General features: G+C 51.5%; 1 long non-coding RNA gene across 1 annotated transcript; it reads left to right on the plus strand.

Moving 5' to 3' along the window:
- Positions 1-10,356: 10,356 nt before the first annotated feature.
- Positions 10,357-14,147, plus strand: LOC144324698 (uncharacterized). Its single transcript, XR_013390131.1, has 3 exons — positions 10,357-10,532; positions 12,920-13,085; positions 13,659-14,147. It is a non-coding gene; the product is annotated as an uncharacterized LOC144324698 (long non-coding RNA).
- Positions 14,148-19,878: the final 5,731 nt, after the last annotated feature.

Raw genomic sequence — 19,878 nt, forward strand, 5'->3', positions numbered from 1 at the left:
GCAGAAGTGTGGGACTGTTTCCAGGGGGAGGCAGCCCCTCCTGTAAAGGGCCAAATTTTGATTTGTCTCCCTCGTGTTGAGGCCAGAAGGCCAGGACAGGGGTCAGGGCCAGGGCACAACTCCTCCTTAAGGACCAGGACGAAGGTCCTCACCCCAGGGGGGAAGACTTAAGGGGCAGGGAGCAGCACCACCTGCCAGCCTTTCCTGAAAGGAGAGAGAAGGAGAGACGGGGGAGCAAATGGGCAGCGGGACAAGGCTTAGATGTGTGGGCTGTAGCTTTGGGGCTGCTCTAGAGCTCGGCCCCCAGTCTGGCCTGTGACCTGAGGGCCTCAGTGCCCCCGCCCCCCGCACCAGCAGAGCTGAGCCAGTGCCTGGGAGCCAGATCCCCCCCGCAAGCGTCAATGGACCAGGAGGGGCCTCGGGGACCCATGGGGCTGGTGGCCAGGAGTGGCATGCTCGGTGGACTTAGGGGCAGGTGGCTAAGTAAAATAGAAGTTAAATTTGAATTTCAGATAGATGAACACACTTTTTCTTTTCATTTAAGCACATCCCAAATATTGCATGGAACGTACTTAGACTAAAAAAGTATTTGTTCGTTTGAAATTCAAATTTAGCTGCACATTGTATATTTTTATTTGCCACATAGGGCCATTCTATTTAGGGGCCAGCCTGGTCTGAGGGCCACCATGGCCCACAGACCCCATAACAATAAAACATTTCAAAAACAAACACCACCCCCGGCAGCTTGTACAGAAAAACAAAACGTGTAACTTCCTGAGAACACTGTATTGTCTGAAAGTGGAAGTCTGTGATTTTTGAAGGAAAAAACAGTTTTCTGCTGAGGAAGAGTGAGTCACAGGCAAGCTGAAAATGTGTCTCTGGCTTTTGGGGTAGGGTGGTCTCTGGCCTCCTTTCTCTCTCCTTTGCACATTCCCTCATGCTGCTACCTTTGGAAAGGCCCAGCTGGGCCCTGACTCAGTTTACCAAGAACTCCACCAACGATGTCATTCCCAGCCCCAATGGGTCCCTGAGGCCCTTCCTAACTCCACTGACCCCAAGGGGTGAGGTGGGCCCCTCTCCAGCTCCGCCTCTGCCCTTGGAGATGGGTGCCGGGGCCCTTGGGTCACAGGCCAGACTGGGGGCCAAACTTTAGAAAAGCAAGAAGGCCTCTTGGGCAGCCCGTAGACAGGCGCCGAGCCCGATGGGGACAGGGTGTGCTGTGTCCACGAGGAGGCCTCAGCCCTGAGCTCTGGGGCTCAGAGCCGGGAGAGGCTGCCTCGGCCTGTTTCCCCATCAGGCAGGGGCTCAGTGGGAGAGGCACAGGGTCCTGTGGCTATGCGTCCGTCCTAGCCTAGAGCTCTGTCTGTCTGCCGAGTGTAGAATGGATGTAGCCTTGGCAACTGCACAGCCCCAGGGCCCCGGCCCAGGCTCCCGTGGGACCGGCGGAGATGGGTGCAGGCTGGCCAGGCCTTGACTGGGCCCAGGAGCCTCCTGCCCCCTCGGTTGCCCCCAGTCTGGCCCGCAGCAGAGGACCATGTTAAATCCCAGCGCTGCTCTGCTCAAAACCCCACGAGGGCACCCATCTCACCCCGAATGAGCCCTGAGGCCTGGGCCTGCCCCCCGCCATCACCGTGGGACTCGGCTCCTAGGAGCCTCCCGGTGCCGACACTGCGCTTCCTGCTGGGCCCTGTTCAAGCAGGACTTCGTTCACACTTGTTCCTTTTTTTCTGGAATGCTCTCTCCCGACAAGGCTCACCTCCTTCAAATCTTCACTCAAACATCTCCTTTTCACCTGATCACACCGACGGAGATGGCAACCCCCTCCCACTGCCCAGCACCCCCTTCTCTTTCTTCAAGGCAGCCTCATGCTCTAGACTCCCTGGGTCTGGGCTGATTGGTCACCTCCGACGCCAGCACGCGCGCCCGCCCGTGAAGGGGGGTTCACATCTGCTCCCAGGACTGTCGGGGCGCCCGGCGGGGGCGGGGAGGGCCCTGGAGGAGCCGGGGAGGTGGGGGCTGGAGGTGCCGCTGCCCAGGGAGCTCACACTGGGGAGGAGGGGACCCAGCTGCGTCTTCAGGGTAGAGCCCAGCCTCCTGGGGACAGCCTGCTCTCCCTCTTTGGCTTCCTGAAGGCTCTGCAAACTGGGGTCCTCCTGTCGTGGGAGGGACACTGCAGTTCCCGGGAAGGAAGCCTGGGCTCCCCCAGAGACAGAATGAGAGGGCAAGGTCACAGGTCAAGGAGTGACCTTTCTAACTTGGGGTCAGTTGTCCAGGCATACTGAGCACAAAGCCAGTCCGCCCCTCTGCAGGAGGCCGTCTGGCCCCACGACATTCCAGGCATTCTTTGGGGTCCTTGTGGCCAGAGCTCTGTGTCTGGGGGGGAAGTAGGGCTTTGTGCAGTGAGGAAGTGTCTGACTGCAGACCCCTTTGTTTGGCTGCCAGCACTGCCTGCCTTCCTTGGGGGCCCCACTGTCTGGCCCAGTCAAGCAGCTGGGGTGAGAGTGGGGGCGGGGCAGAGGTCCCGGGGCTGCTGCCCCTTGTCACCCTGCAGGGACATAGCCCTTGCCCGTCCTGCTCAGCCTGGCCTCAAGCAGTCCAGCAGGGATCGGGCTGAGGGCTCTAAGCTTCTGCCCCTCATTCCAGAAGTAGCACCCTAAGTGGGATGCAGTTTGGCCTGTTGAGATAATTCAAACCCAGGGATCATCCACCTGGGTTTGAATCCCAGCACTGGTGCTTGCCAAGGAGGTGGCCTTTTCCCAGCGACATCAGCTCTCCAAATCTTAGTCTTCTCATCTGTAAAATGGGCTAGTAACACTCCCCGGATAATGCTATTGAGAGGTGGCTTCTGCACGCACATCACCCGATCGTTGTGGATCCCATGGTGTCAGAAGGCTCTGAGAGGGAGAGGGGGCTGGAGAAACACAATCCCCGAACTCAGGGCCAGCAAGGCTTCTGGGAAGAGGAGAGGGAGACCTGGAACAGCCTCCCAGCTGCGTGCAGACAGGCTCAGGGGGGACTCCGCTCCAACTCGTCGTCCTAGACCATTCAAGGCCCAGTGTGACTTCGACATCTCCCAGGGCCTCGGAGCTGGGGCAGCAGGGGTGGAAACGCGGGAAGCTCCAGGGGTGTCCCAGGCCAGTCCACATGCCCCCGATCCCTGGGCAGTGCAGAGGCCAGGCCAGGGAGGAAGTCCGCTCAGGAACCGTCTGTGACTCGGAGAGCCCTATACAGGTGCAGGGGGCACGCAGTAGTCACGGGGAAGCAGCTTCAACTCAACCACAGGCAGAGTAAGTCCGGCCACCTCAGGAAGGGCTCCTGAAGGGGGACTCCCAGTCCGCGGTGGGTGAGACAGAGCAGCTGAGTGTGGGAGTTACAGAGTCCTCGTCCTGTGAAACCTGTCATGTCCAGCCCTGAGGGCTCGGAGCTCCTAAAGACTTGCTAGCTGCATGACCTTGACAAGTTCATTGAGCTCTGTCTTCATTAGTGAAACAGGATCCTCATAACCACTGTGCTGACTGACAATGCTCGAGAAATTGCAAGGCTGGAGCTGCTGTCAACAGGTGATGGCTATTTCCACAAAAGCCTTGGCCTGTGAGCCCTGGCTCAGCCTCCAGAGCACTGTGTGGCCCCAGCAGGTCTCTGGCTCTCGCAGGGCTGCCCTTTCTCCCTCCCATCCTGAGGACAGTTACAGAACTTCTTGCTCTGGCCTACTTGGTGGCCTTGGCTTGGTCAGTCCAGGGCAGCAGGGTCAGAGGTCCTACATTCATTTTCCAGTGCCATGACTGCATGCTGGGAGTGTCCCATGAGGCATAGGTGGCCTGCCCAAGGCAGGGAGGAGGTGCCCGCCGCTGCCCATTCTGGGGGTGCTTCAGGCTGCAGATGTCTGCAGGGGTCAAGCCCCAGAGACAGCCTCCTGAGCATCCTTGTGTCAGGCATGGCATGGGCGGGGAGGTACATTCTGCCAAAATCAGTAATTGTGGGGATGGGGCTGTTACAGGCCAGGGTGCTTGGAGGGATCCCTAGACTGTGTGGCAAGTAAACAGGAGCAATGACCTTGGAAATATCTGGGCAGCCTGGTAGAGGGGCAGTCACGGCAGTGCCGAGAGCAAGCTATGGGCCAGGGAGGCAGTCAGAGAGATGTGGGCCACAAGGGAGTGTGCGATATTAGTAGGCCACTCGTGTTTGGGGTCCTGAGCTGGGTGTGGCCTTGTCCCCATGTTAAGCCCTATGCGTAGCTGGCACTAGGCCTTTCTGTTGGCTGGCTGAGCCAGTGTGAGAGTCCTGCCCTCTCTCTGGTGGGAAGGTTCAAAGACTGGTGTCCTTAGCCGGATACTGTGGCCCTGTATTCTCCCACAGAGAGTGTTGGCTGCTGCTGGGAAGAGGTGGGAGCTCCAGATGCAAAATGAGCTCAAGCAGGACAAGGCATGGATAGAGGCTGGGCCTGCTGCTATCGTCCTGAGCCCCCAGAGAGCAGGATGGAGCTCTGATGGACATGGCACAAGGCTCCCTGTCTTCGCTTAGAAGTGGCAAGTTTGGACATAACAGGACGTGCTTTGGGACATGTTGAACTTCAGCAATTATTTCATGGAACCCCTGATGGACTCTGCCTTTCTAGATCAGAGATCTCAAGCTGAAATGTGCATGTGACTGACCTAGAGGGCCGTGCATACACAGATTCCTGGGCCCAGCCCCCGGAGCTTCTGAGTGGGCAGGTCTGGGGTGGGGCCCGAGACCTGCATCTGCAAGACCCTTCCACTTGGTCCTGAGGCTGCTGACTCCCCAACCACTCAGAGCAGGACTATAAGTCTTTGTTACTCCAAGTGCTGGGTTCAGCTCAGCAGCTTGCTGGAGATGTAGAACCTGCCCCTCTGCCAGCCTCTGAGGCCAAGTCTGCATTTTAACAAGAATCCAGGTGATTCTGAAGCTCATTCAAATTCACTGAGCAGTGGAGCAGCACTGTCCACCAGGACTTTTTCTATCATGATGGAAATGTTCTATGTTTGCACTGCCCAATACCATAGACACTAGCCACATGGGACAGTCAAACACTTGAAATGTGGTGCATATGATTGGAAAGTGGGATTTTGAATTTTATTTAACTTTAGCTAATTTTTATTTAAAGAGCCACAGGTGGCCAGCTGTTTCCATTGGTCAGCACAGGTCTAGAGTGACCCAGCCCAGAGGGTAGACAGGGAAAATGTTCAGAGAAAGATCAGAACCTGCCTGAGTTAGGGGCAGTGTGGGACCAGAACAAAGTCCATGAGTTCTGAGGCCAATGTTTTCTCCTCTGCATAGCACTGCCACCATGCCACCTGGGCCCAGGTGCCTCTCTCTCTCCACCCACCCCTAGATGCTCTAACTCTATGGATTGAGAGTTCCCTTGAATCTTAGGAGGCAGCCAGTGTGAACACTAAGCTTGATGGTACAAGAGCCTAGAGGTGTGTCCACAAATAGTGCCAAATGTAGCTGTAAAGATTGGCCAACTGGGAATAGATACATGGTAGGCTGTGCACCACACCAGATACACAGTATACAACAACCTCGAGTCCACAATGAACTTAGGGTAGGGACTGTGTTCAGCATTCGCCATTGTAAGTAATCAAGGTTAAATGAAATTATAAGGGTGAAGCCCTGATCTAATGGAATTAGGGTCCTTAACCAAAGAGACACTAGAGAACTTGCTGGCTCTCTCTCCACCATGTGAGGGTACAGACTTATCCACAGAGACCTGGCATGATATATTCAGGGTGCTAAATGAGAAAAATATGCAGCCAAGCATACTTTACCCAACTGGGATGTCATTCACAATAGAAGGAGAGATTAAAAGTTTCCAGGACAAACAGAAACTAATAGAACTTGTGATCACCAAACCAGCCCGGCAAGAAATATTAAGAGAGATCCTTTAAGCAAAGAGAGATCCCAAAAGTAACATAGATCAGAAAGGAACAGAGACAACATACAGAAACAGTGACTTCACAGGTCATACAATGGTACTAAATTCATATCTGTCAATAGTTACTCTGAATGTAAATGGGCCAAATGCCCCAATGAAAAGACACAGGGTATCGGATTGGATAAAAAAGCAAGACCCTTCGATATGCTGTCTGTAAGAGACTCATTTTAAACCCAAAGACACCTCCAGATTTAAAGTGAGAGAATGGAAAACCATTTATCATGCTAATGGAGATCAAAAGAAAGCTAGGGTAGTGATCCTTATATTAGACAAATTAGATTTTAAACCAAAGACTGTAATAAGATATGAGAAAGGACTCTGTACCATAATTAAAGGGTCTATCCAACAAGAAGTTCTAACAATCGTAAATATTGATGCTCCTAACATGGGAGTAGCCATTTATACAAGGCAACTAATAACAAAATCAAAGAAATACATCGATAATAATACAATAATAGTAGGGGACTTTAACACCCCACTCACAGCAATGGACAGATCATCTAAGTAGAAGATCAACAAGGAAACAAGGGCTTTGAATGACACATGGACCAGATGGACTTTACAAATATATTCAAAACATTCCATCCTAAAGCAACAGAATACACATTCCTCTCAAGTGTACATGGAACATTCTCCAGAATAGATCACATACTGGGTCACATCACGTCTCAACCAGTACCAAAAGATTGGAATCATTCCCTGCATATTTTCAGACTACAATGCTTTGAAACTGGAACTCAATCACAAGAGGATACTTGGAAAGAACTCAAATACATGGTGTCTAAAGAGCATCCTACTAAAGAATGAATGAGTCAACCGGGATATTAAAGGAGAATTTTTAAAATTCATGGAAACAAATGAAAATGAAAACACAACCGTTTAAAACTTTTGGGATGCAGCTAAGGCAGCAATGCAAGCTTTTCTCAAGAAACAAGAAACGTCTCAAATACACAACCTACCCTTATACCTAAGGGAGCTAGAGAAACCACAGCAAATAAAGCCTAAACCCAGTAGGAGAAGAGAGTTTAAAAAGATAAGAGTAGAAATCAACGAAATAGAAACCAAAAAGGCAGTAGAACAGATCAACGAAACTAAGAGCTGGTTCTTTGAAAGAATTAACAAGATTCATAAACTTCTGGCCAGACTTATCAAACAGAAAAGAGAAAGGAACCAAATAAGTAAAATCTTGAATGAAAGAGGAGAGATCACAACCAACACCAAAGATACAAACAGGGGCACCTGGGTGGCTCAGTGGTTGAGTGTCTGCATTCAGCTCAGATCGTGGTCCCAGGGACCTGTGATTGAGTCCCCGCAGGAGCCTGCTTCCCCTTCTGCCTGTGTCTCTGCCTCTGTGTGTGTGTGTCTTTAATGAATAAATAAATAAACTCTTTAAATAAAAAGACTGGAGAATCACTGACCTCTACCCCAGAAACCAATAATACATTATATGTTAATTAATTGAACTTAAAATAAGAAAAAAATAAAGAGAAAAAAATACTACTAATAAAAATAAACTAATAAAAGCTAGAGGAAGAACCAGCTACATCTCATCAGCATTGGTGTCTGCCTCCTCCAGGAAGCCGGGGGACCCTGGGACAGAGCCTATCTTTCTGATTCTTTTTTTTTTTTTTTTAAGATTTTATTTATTTATTCATGAAAGACACAGAGAAGTGAGGCAGAGACACAGGCAGAAGGAGAAGTAGGCTCCATGCAGGGAGCCCGACGTGGGACTCAATCCCGGGGTCTCCAGGATCAGACCCTGGGCTGAAGGTGGTGCTAAACTGCTGAGCCACCCGGGCTGCCCTATCTTTCTGATTCTACAGTAGAGCAGTGACTGGACAGGGGAACCCCATCGATGTCCAGATCCATAGCTGAGAACTTTGCAAGACCCAAAAGGGATTTAGGGACCTGATCCTTAACAATGGCAAGGGCTATCAGTGTGTTGGACAGGCAGGTGGGGCTCCAGGGGAGCGCAAGAGATTTTAAAGGTGGGATTTCCTGGAAGGGAGAAAGGGAGGTAGAGAGAGGGATGAGGAAGGGCTGCAGAGAACCCTAAGATTCAAATCCAAGCAGGTCTGGCCTCAAAGCCCCTGGTGCCCCATCTAACCCTCCTCCCAAACCTTTCTGAGAGCTTTGTAGGCCCCATGAAAGAGACGGGGTTTGAAGCCACAGGACTGGGGTTTCACTGCAGAATTGTAGACAAGCAGGTTTCTGTGATAGTGTTTACATTTCAGAAAGATCACCCTGCTGGATTGTAGGAGAGACTGGAGGTATAGGACCGACTGAGAGACAACAGGTGAAAAGCTCAAGGGCTTGGCTAGGGTCGCTGGTGTTGGGGTGGAGAGGAGAAAGCAGACTAGAGATCTGAAGGAGTTGGAATTAGCAGAGCCAATCCCAGAATTCCAGAATTCATGGAACTCCACAGGAGGCATGGAGGAGATGAGGAGGAGGAGGGAGGGGGAAGGCAGAGCTGAAGGTGGCCCCCTGGTTGTGGCTGGGACTCTGGGTAACGAAGCACCACTCAGAAGGATGAGACAGCACAGGGCAGGGCAGCGGGGGGACGAGCTAAGCTCTAGAAGGCACAGGTTTGAGGCCTCTGGGCAGTCAGAGGTGTCCCGAGGGCAGGAGCTATACTGACCTGGAGCCCCACGGAGAGCGAGGGCTGGGCACCCGGAGCCGCGCACATCTGCTGTCTCTACCCCTGGGTGCCCATCACAGCAAAGGGTGATGTTGTGCAACCTGACCGCCGTCCTGAGCGCCTCTGCCTTCCATGTGCACCTGTGTCTGCCGCTTCCATAGACCCAGGGAGGTGCCACACCCCCTGCCTCCGACTGCACCGAGCCGGCCTGGTCCCCACTCTGCTGGTGACCCAGAGGAGGGAGGAATGAGGCCAATGCGGTGAATCCTTGCAGCACCAGTTCTGCCTCTGTAGAGGCCTCTTCAACACCTCCAGGCTCAGGGAAAAGAGACTCTCCACACACAAATAGACTATTTCTGCAACTAGAGAAAGAGCAGAGAGGTGGGGTGTCGAAGATCAAAGGAGGGACAGGGCTGGTTACCAGCAGCCCCAAGGGGACCAGGGCCAGAAAGCAGGCCGGCCAGGACCACAGAAGTGGCTCTGCTCCCTGGCAGGGAGGCCTTACCAGGGCCAGAGCTGTCCCCCTGTGCCGGCCTGAGAGGTGGTGAGCTCCCCGTCAGGCTAGGAGCCCGGGCTGGGCCTGGAGAGCAGTTGTTGAGAGACTGCAGAGGAGCTCCCAGCCTTAGAAGGAGGCAGGACAAAATCTCTTACCCCATATTTTCCCAGATTTAATCATCCTACGACTTTCATTTCTCCAAAACGCTGGGTAGCAGTTTCTACTTTTCACATGGATTAGCCATCCTCGGGATCCCTCCTTCCTTTCCCAGGCCCCCAACCCTCTCCGCGCTAATAATAGTGTTCATGTGCAATTACCCGCAAGTGTCACTGCCAGGTGAGTCACTGCCAGGTGAGTGGTTCCAGAGGCCAGTGCTTCCAAACCCCTGATGGACGTAAGAATCACTCGGAGGTCTGCCCCAGCTGGTCCAGAGCAGGGCCTGGGGTTCTGCATTGTCAGCAAGCCTCCAGGCACTGCTGCTCTGGTCCTGGACCACCTGGGCCGAAACAAGGCCGAAGCTGCCAGGGAGACCCATCAGGATTCTGTGAGGGGAGTTGGCAAGGGGGTGGGGGTGGGGGCGCTAAGAAGACTCCAGTGCAGGAATCTCAAAAGAATGGACTCTGTCCTTTCTGGGGCAGAATTAAGTCCATCCCCGCCACTCTGCATAGTTTCCCGTGCTTGAGAAGTGTGAACGTGATACAGGAAGATAGCTTCATCATGGCTTTGTACGACCTCCCCCCCATAACCTCACCCATCCCTGGTGAACTGCTTCTGCCTGAGGGGGCTCCTTACTAGATCCATGGGGTGGCCAGGGCCTCATCACAACTGGGGGGCCAGCCCACCCCAGGCAGAGGAGCTTTCATCCTCCCCACCTCAGCTGGCTGCTGGCCACAGAGGCAGCAGCCTGCAGGGCCCTTCATTGGGAACCGACTGGCCTCAGCCTCTGATCCTTCCCCCTCTGGGCCTCAGTTTCTCCATCCATTATGTGGGGGTGAGCTGAAGGCTCTCTTGGAGGTGGCTCTGCACCTATCAGTTCAGGCTTGTGGGGCCCAGAGCGGGTGGGGTTGGGGCTGTGCAGGAGAGGGGGCTGGAGGAGGTGGCCTGGGCGGTCAGGCCAGGCCAGGCTGGCATCGTTGGGGATGCACACGCCTTTGCAGCCTCTCTCTGCACCGAGGGATCTCAGATATTTTTAGGAAGGTTGGCGCCTCTCGAGCTGTGATTCATTAATGCAGCTGACAGAGATCAGCATCTTTTGAAATCGTGGTAGGAAATTGTGCTGCTGTGTGTGGTGGTGGAGAGAGGAGGGGTCACCGTCCTGGTGGTTCTGCCCGGAGCTGCGTGTGTCAGGGAGCGGGGACGGTAGGGCACAGGGAAGCCCAGAAGGGCCTCGGTTCCCAGCAGCTCCCAGCCTAGAACGAGGAGAGAGCCAAGAAAACAAACGGCAGGTATAGCACAGTGAGCCTCGTGGGACACTGGGCGCAGACACGGATGTGGGGGGAAGGTGGGGGAAGGCTCTGCAGGCCGGTGATTGGCACCCGATGGATGCCAGGCTGCGAGGGGGTGCGCCACAGGAGTGGGCACAGGGCAGGCAGGAGCGCCGGCTGAAGCAGGGGTGCTGGGCTGCGGAGAAGGAAGAGAGGAGGCCACGGGGCAACAGGCCACTTTAGAAAGCCGTTTAGGTTTAGTGCCGCCTTCAGCCCAGGGCGTGATCCTGGAGACCCGGGATCGAGTCCCACATCGGGCTCCCTGCATGGAGCCTGCTTCTCCCTCTGCCTGTGTCTCTGCCCCTCTTTCTCTCTGTGTCTCTCGTGAATAAATAAATAAATATAAAAAAAAGAAAAAGAAAGCCGGAACCAGGTCCTGCAGGCAGGTGGGTTTAAGTCCGGGAGAAAAGCAATCAGATTGCTGTGCCACGTCAAGGTTAATGTGGAGAACAGATTCCAGGTGGCGTCTCAAGCTAGGCATCCTCAATTTCATATGGAAGAACCCTCCTGCCCAGGCACTCCCTAATCTTGGTGGATGCGGCAGGATGGCGGCACGTGTATGACGCTGTGTGGATTTCTAGGCTCGCTGAGGCGAGTTCACGCTTGTGTGAATGTGAGCTGGGAGTCTATCAGACCGTAGGGATGCATAGCTGAGGACGTAAGTGGCAGAAGGTAACACGGATCTCATGTTTCTGCACATCTTGCAAAGTAAGCGCTGATGCCCTGGGCTCTGGATTATCTTTTCTTTTTTTTTTAAGATTTATTAATTGAAAAAAAAAAGATTTATTAATTGATTTTAGCGAGGGAGGGGTAGAGAGGGAGAGAGCCCCAAGCAGACTCCGTGCTGAGTGCAGAGCCCCATGAGGGGCTCGATCCCACAGCCCTGAGATCACGACCCAAGCAGAAAGCAGGAGTCTGATGCTCAACCAACCGCACCTCCCAGGCGCCCCCCAGGATTATCTTTTCAAGGATGTTGAAGAGCAGATAGCCTTGGTAGATAGAATTAGCATCTCCCTCCCGAGCAAAGGACAGTCACATTTCCTGCTTACCGCAAGACGCCAACGTCCTAAGCTCAGAGCTCCTTCCTCTAGTATAACCCGCTGCATGTGGGGTGTCATCTGATCCTCTTTGCGTCACCCTGGGGGAACTTGGCCTCAGAGAATTGGCACCAAACACTGTTACACTGGTGAGTGTGATCACTGTTAGTAATAAACCACCCTTCACCCCGGCTCAGGAAGCTTGTGTTTTCCACCAGCATCCACAAAACCATGACGGGCTACCCCGGTAGCCTGCTAATAGAGAAAATCTCAGACCTTTGAATTATTGACGAGATGTTTGTAAATACGTGTGTTTCAGTGAGTCTGGCTTTGACCACATTTGCATGTACATGCGAGGATTAGAGGGCTGTGGTGTCTCTGGGAAAGACTGTTCCAGAGCATGTCCATATTGGGAAACCAACCTTTGAGTGTTGGAGCCCATACAGGAAAATGATGAGCATGTATTTAATATGGGCTGCACCAGCTCTCCTCATTGAACCCCATAGGAAGGAGACAGAGAATAAGGAACATGGAGAGACAGATGCCTCCTCTTCCACCCATCCACCTGCCACCTGCCACCTGCCACCTGGGCTTATGGCTGCAGAGATACAGGAAAAAATAGTTGAGAAGGGGTTCCTGCTTTGTGGGATAGGTTCTTTCTTCCCACCCCACCTTTTTTTTTTTTTTTTTTTTTAGATTTTACCTATTTGTTCATAAGAGAAACAGAGAGAGAGGCAGAGAGACACAGGCAGGAGAAGCAGGCTCCCTGCAAGGAGCCTGATGTGGGACTTAATCCCAGGGCCCCAGGATCACACCCTGAGCCAAAGGCAGATGCTCAACCACTGAGCCACCCGGGTGCCCCTCTTCCCACCCCATCTTGACCTCACCAGCCATCCCCCCACACACACACAAGTTCTATCGACACCTGGCCCACCCAGGCCAATTAAACCAGACTCTGGGCCATAACAACCAGCACTAGCTTTTAAAAGTGTTCCTGGGCATCTCTTCTCTAGCAGCTAAGCTTGAGAATCTCTCCTGTAAGGTGCCTATTATCTCTTTGCAGCCAAGAAAATGGGATAAGGCATTTATCAATTAACTCTCATATCATGTGGTTGCAACGACGGCCTGAGTCCATCCCCACGGGATACCATCTCAGCCCTCCTCCCTTTTCCAATTATTTTGCTTGCGTCTCTTGACAGAATTGGCCCAGTGGAGAGGGAGGTTGGATGGAAAGGAAATAACACCTGAGTATTTATTGCTCTGAGCACCGCACTGGGTGCTTTACCTGCATTAACTTCTCTACTGCCTCAGATAATGCCCTGCAGTGGATGCTGTTACCTCATTTGAGAGGAGAAATCCGAGGGCCAGAGGAGCTCGGCAACTAGCCCAAGTTTACACAGAGAGACAGAGCCCGACAAGGCTTGGCGGCGAGGAGGGACAACACAGAAAGTGAGAAGAGAATCCTTGATGCCGGGAGGTACGGAGTGTGCTATGGTTAAATACTGCAAAGGCATCAAGAAGGGTTTTCAGAGGGGAATTGGCAGGAGGAGGGTGGGTAAATGTTTTGAGGGGTAGCCTAGCTGGAGCCCCAGCCTTGTAATGGATTAAGCCAGAAGCCCCCCAGGCTGTAATCACAACTGCACATTTATATTCCTCTGCATCATCTAGAGATCAAACTCCCCCCAATCCCATATCCACAGCCACCCCTGAAATCCAAAGATGGGTCTACGCTGGCAGCTCAGCCCCAACAGCAACGGAGGAGGTCTCGCAGGCACACAATGGCCTCATTACCTTCTCTGGCTTCTCTCACCCGGTCTTATTAACATTCAGGCAGCTCCTCACACATTCATCGAACACCACAGAGGAGTTGAGATCTGATCTAGCCTGGCTGAGCCACATTAAAATCAATTAAAAATGAGAGATAAGACCCTTCTTTCCGATGGAAAAATCCACGAGAGCAAGAGAAAGACACCCACAGCCCATCGATCATCCAAGATTCTGCTTTCCCTGGCTTTCTTTCTTTCTTTCTTTCTTTTTTTTTTCTAAACAGCTGCAGAGGAGCTGGCTGAGAGGTCGGGCTGCCAACAGAACATGCCTGCTATCCTGTGGCCTTGCCCACCTGGCCAGCCTGACGGCCTGGCAGTCTGACCACACTTGGAGTGAGCAGAGGCGGCCAGGGGAATGTGCAGAGCCTGGCCTTTGAGCCACACACAGAGACCTGACGCAGGCGTCCCTTTCACTTTCAGGCCCAGAAGGTAGACTTCAGGAGCCAGCCTGGACCATGGATTCCAGGCTGGCTCAGCTCTCTGTAGAGAACTGGGAGAATGAGGCTTCTTTCTTGTTCCTTCTTGGGGAATTTTTACCTCTGTGATAATTGCTGTGAAGTTGCATTCCTTGATTTTCCAAGCAAAAGTGTGTGTGTGTGTGTGTGTATCTGTGTGTGTGAGACGTACTGGGGCTTGCACCACAGAGCCTAGCACATCAGCAGGCACTGAGTAAACATTTGTCAGATGAATGGAAAAAATGAGGCCACAATGCATCCGCCCGCCGCCAGCCGTTACCAATCAATCCAACAGCATTTGGTGTCGGTTCTGGTATTTCTGATCTTAATCTTATCAGTTGAACTTCTTTGTTGATTTAGTTATTTAACTGGTGACCAAGTCTTCACCAGGCCTTTTAACACACTGAGAAAGTGCTCACACTCGGCCCCAGCACCGTGTCATGTCAGGACTGCAGGCTCCCTGGAGCAGATGGGCTTGACTTTCATTGGTTGGCATGAATGGACTTAGGTAGGCAAGGCTGGAGGGGAGAGTATAAAAGATCTTAATTGTCAGGGAAAGGAGGCTGGGCTTTCTCTGTGTAGAAGCACTCCTGTTTCTACCACAGATGGCCCATCCACATGCAAATGACAATTTCATACTCTCCCCTGGGTCAGGGGTGACCCTAGAGTGTCGGTTTAATGAATAATGAGAAAGAGTGTCCAGATCCAGAGCCACTGGGGTTTTATTGGGTGTTCCAACCTAGTGGCAGTGATTGGATTGGATTTAGAATACAATTCTTCTGAGCAATTTATGAAAAGATATTGACTCCAGTGCATAATTGTTTCAAGTAATTGGAGCACTTTGCAGCTCATTCAGTTGGGAGCTCAACCTGTAGTGTGAGCTGTTAAATTACAATCGCAGAGGGTGAGGCCTCAGTAATGATCCCTCTGGACCAAGGATGTCTGCTGGCCAATCCAAGAAACCATACAATGCATTTCTTTGTATGGCAGGGCTTTTCCTTGCTTCTAACGGTGCAAGTGTGCGAAGATCTAGCAAGTTAGAAAGAGATTGTTAAAGGAGTGCAAGCTTTGATTATTTGCTATTGTGTGGCCCAGAGAAAACTATCAATTGACTGAGGAGCTCAGACTTTGGGGCAGTGCAGGATGTTTCAAATGCCAGGCTAGTGGTAAAGTAGAACCTCCTTAATCACCAGCTCTGAGATTGGGGGCCTCAAGTGTGGAGTCCTCAAACCAACTCACCTTGTGACTTTGAAGCCCAGATCACTTTGTTCGATTTATTTGTTCAACAAATACTTATGGAGTCTTTCTTTTCTTTTAGAGATTTATTTATTTGACAGAGGGAGAGAGAGAGAGAGAGCGAGAGCGCATGCGAGTGCACAAGCAGGGGGAGGGGCAGAGGGAAAAACAGGATCCTGCAGAGCAGGGAGCCCAACTGAGATCCCAGGACCCTGGGATCATGACCTGAGCCTAAGGCAGACCCTTAACTGACTGAGCCACCCGGGGGGTCCCTGAAAGCTTTCTTTCAAGGCTTTTGGAAAGGGTGGTCTTAAAATATTCAACAACCAAAATGGTACAGGCAACAAGCACTCAGGGCTGCCTGGGTGGCTCAGCGGTTCAGTGTCTGCCTTTGGCTCAGGGAGTGATCCCGGGGTCGGGATCGAGTCCCACATCGGGCTCCCTGCGAGGAGCCTACTTCTCCCTCTGCCAATGTCTCTGCCCCCACCGCCCCCCCTCTGTATCTCATACATAAATAAGTAAAATCTTAAAAAAAAAAAAAGAAAGAAAGAAAGAAACTGACCAATGGGAATGGACACTACCTATAAACAACCAACACATTCCGATTTACACAGGCAAGGTCTGGCCCTGGGAGCTGATAGGGGCAGGGAACACAACATTCTAGCAGCCTTGGTAGGAGGGGTCAGTGGTCTCCCTAGATCAGCAACTTCTAAGCTGAATCTTGCAGGACAAGAGGAAGCAAGGAAGAAGACAGGCATTTCAGGTATCACACAATGTGTTAAAGCAAGGAGACCCGGGGATTTCAGGAACCTTCCAGTAGCTGACTGAGGCTGGTGGGAAATAGTGATGCTGAGAGGGACCAGACCACGGAGGACCGTGGGTGATTTAATAATATTTTAGGATTTAATTTCTCAAGTTGATCTGGAACAGTTGAAGGATGTCTAATCAGAAATAGGACCCAAGTGTTTTTAGAAAGATCAATGTCTATATTCTAATTAACAGGTGAGCATAAGGGGACAGAGAGAAGGTGACCATAAACTCTCCAAGTGAGAGAAGATGAGCTAAGGTTTAGAAAGGGATTGCTCTTATGTATATGCCTCAGTGTATAGGGGTATAGGTCCTCCTAACATCTGCCTTCTGAAGGGCATTTTCAGCCTACAAACAAGAAGTGACGCTTCCGTTCATGTTATAGCCAGAGCAACCAGTCATGAGTGCCATAGATGGGTGCGTAGGTGGGCTTTCCCTGATTACCACAGCCATTCGGGCCCAGAGTACATGTTTCCAACGTAACTGTGCTACCCTGTGACATCTTGTTAATGACTCAGCTACCAATGAAAGAGGGGTCTGAGGATTTCCCCAGTTGTTAAGGGGCCTCCTTGTCCGCATCAGGCATTCTTAAACTTTTTGGTCTCCAGACCCCTATTTTATATTCTTAAAATTATTGAGAACCCATAAGAGCTTCTGTGTAGATGGGTGATAGCTATCAATATTTAACCATATTAGAAATTAAAGCTGAGAAAATTTTAAATTATGTATTAATTCATTTTAAAACAATGATAAATCTATTATTATATGTTGATGTGTATATTTTTATGAAAAATAACTTTTCCAAAATAAAAATCCGTAACAAAGGTAGTCTTTAGTGTCTGTTTTAATAAACCGCTGGATGATCATATCTGCTTCTGCATTCAATCCCCTGCAAAATGATGTCCCACATAGATTCTGGAATAGTCCACCTTATCATATGAAAGAATGAGAGTGAAAAAAGGCAAATGATGTCTTAGTTCTGTTATGAAAATAGTTTTTTAGCCCCAAATACCTTGAGAAAAATGTCAGCACCCCGCAGGGGTCATTGCTCTAGATCTTGTCCTGAAAGATCTGTCCCTTTGAAAGGAACCAAACCAATCTGCTAGTCCCTCATTGTCTCCTACAAGGGTGCCATCTGCTCCCCTAGACTGTGAGCTCTGATAGGACAGGGCCACATCCAGAGGCCAGGTGTGGGTGAGACTGTGTCCTTGAGACCGCTGGGCACTTCCCAGACAGAATGTCGGAGTCACACAGTCCTCCCCCACCCCACCCCGCCCCATTAAGGGCACTTGTATGGATCTCTCAGACCAGTTCACTCCCCCAGATCATCCATGGTGGTCTGATCTAGAACTCCTCCCAGCCACCCCTGCCCTTCACCCTCATGACCATTTCATCACAAGTACCCTCAACTCAACCTCACAAATCTCTCTCAATCTGTCCACCTCTCTCCATACTCATTGACACCAACTATTAATGGTTCTAGACACCCCATCCCCTTACTGGGTCCCTGCCACAGCCCCCTCTACTAAAATCTGCCCACCAGGCTCCACAGAAACTAAAAGAACTTTTGAAAAAACAGATCTGAGTGTGTTACTCATTTTTCTAAAAAACCTTCGGGGACATCCATGGCTCAGGCTGAGTAGCAAATCCCTGAGCAGTAGAAGGCCTCTCTGCCTTTCTAGGCCAACCTATGTGCCTCTCTCCCTCACCACCTTCACCCCTTGGGCCCCCCGATGCCTGTACCTCTGGCTCCTTCCCATCCCAGGGCCTGGCTCAAGCTCTACCTGGAGTGCTCTTCCCCTACCCTCTTCACCTGCTTTACCTGGATTTACCTCTCAGCCTCCAATCAGCGATCGCTCCCTTCCAGAAGCCTTCTCTGACCTCTCTGACTAGGTCAGTGCCACCTAATGGAGGCATTTACAGCAACTTTCACGGTTGCCATTTTATAGCTATCAGTGTAATTAATCCACATCTAGTTCTCAACCAGACATGATATTCTCTGAAGACCAGCGTATCAGCTATCCATTGTAATGCCACGAATTTCCCCCAAACGTAGCAGCTTACAACAGCAAACATTTGTTATCTCATGGTTTCTATTGGTTGGAAATCTGAGGGCACCTTAGCTGGATGATTCTGAGGCACCATCTCTCACAAGGTCACAGTCAGGGGGTCAGTCAGGGCTGCCATCCTCTGAAGGCTTGACTAGGGCTAGAAGGCCCACCTCCAGCATGGCTGCTGGGCCTCTCCCGTCGGGCTGAGTGTCCTCACAACATGGCGGCCGGCTTCTCTCAGAGAACAAACGATCCAAGAAAGGAAGGCAGAAGCCGCTGCATCTCTTGTGACATTGCTATAGGCAACCCCCCCATCGCTTCCACAGTACTCTACTGATGACACAGGTCAACCCTAATCGTGTAGGTGGGAGCTATGTCAGTACGTGACTACAGGCGTCATTGGAGGCCATCTTGAAGGGAATCTACCACAGCTGAGAATCCTGTCTGTCCTGGCTCCCTGGTACAGCTTCGGTGCCGGGCACATTGTAGACATTGAAATAATAGGTTTTGAATGAATGAAAGAGGGTTCCCTAGGTTATCCTCTTCAATAATTAAGTGAGGATGGATAGAGGGAGCCTACCCACCTCCTTTAGCACTGCCAGCAAATTCTCAGGGATGATTAAGTCCCAACCTTTGCCTGGCCCCAGATCGCAAAGCCTGGGCATCTGTATCCCACTCGGAGGGTAAGAGAGCACAGTCAGGCCACAGCCCAGCCCATAGTCAGCTGAGGCATCGGATGTGCATTTCCGAAGGCTATTCCCTGGGCAGCTGTTCACTCCTCAGACATTTGGATCAGAGGACCAGCAATTAAGCGAATTGGAAAGTGGTGGTTTCACCTTATTTGCATGTTCCATGTCAGCTGCCCCCAAGTAGTCGGTGGCGAGGATGGGGTAAGCTGCACAGACAGCTCTGTCAGGTGCCTATTTTTAGTGGCTCTGTCCAGATTACAAAGCTCCATCACCGCAGAGTGAGGGAAGCAGCTGACACTCCAGCCTGCAATCTGGATATCTCCCTGAACGTGTCTGTCACTGAAACGTGGCTCTTCAATAATGCATAGGGCTATTAGCGCCAAGCTGGGGACGCCTCGCTCCCTCCCAGCGATCAAAGCTGCCGCCTGGGAGCTGAGTTGGTGATCAGATTTCATGGGCGCCTTATAACTGCTGCCCCTTCATATGAGATTAGAATGGGCTGTTTCATGTCCAAGGATGAAAGCAGCAAGGATTTGGGAGAAAATCCGGCTTCCTAGAGAAATCAAAACACTTCCATTTCATTACAAATGGATGCATGACACAGCTAATAGCTCCTCTGAGAGGGAGCGCTGCGGGACCAGCTGTCTACATCGGCAGCTCCTCTCGGATGCTGTGTAAAACGCGTGAGATGCAGGATTAGGGATGCCACTCGATTTCCTTATGTTCGGGCATATCCCAGACCACAGGGCTCTGTCTCAAATCCTTGGGAGATTCCCCTCCCTCTCACCGCATTAGCAAGGGTCGCCACAAGCCCCGTGGAGGCGATCGGGTGATTGAACAGGGACCCTCAGGAAGACATGCCCACAGCCAGCAGCTGACATAATATTAATAGCTCCTCGTTGCAGTGCGTGATCATCTATCCAGCACTCTGCGTACAGTACCTCCAATCCTCGCAGCAGCTGGCAGTGTATTATTAGATCCCGCCACACTGAAAAACGGAGGATCAGAGAGCTTACGGGATCTGTTCAAGGCCACCAGCTAAGAGATGCTGGAACCCAGAGTGGAGTCCCAGCATGTGCTCATGTCCTGTACCAGCTGCCCCCTCGAGTGCTCTCCAGAAACACGGCCAGAGCCTGCAGCAGAGCGAGAGCGGCTGGAGGAGCCGGCCTTTCAATCACGTGTGAGCCATGGAACATTTAGCCACCG

The sequence above is a fragment of the Canis aureus genome, chromosome 12 (genome assembly GCF_053574225.1).
Source record: "Canis aureus isolate CA01 chromosome 12, VMU_Caureus_v.1.0, whole genome shotgun sequence".
Classification (NCBI taxonomy): Eukaryota; Metazoa; Chordata; class Mammalia; order Carnivora; family Canidae; genus Canis; species Canis aureus.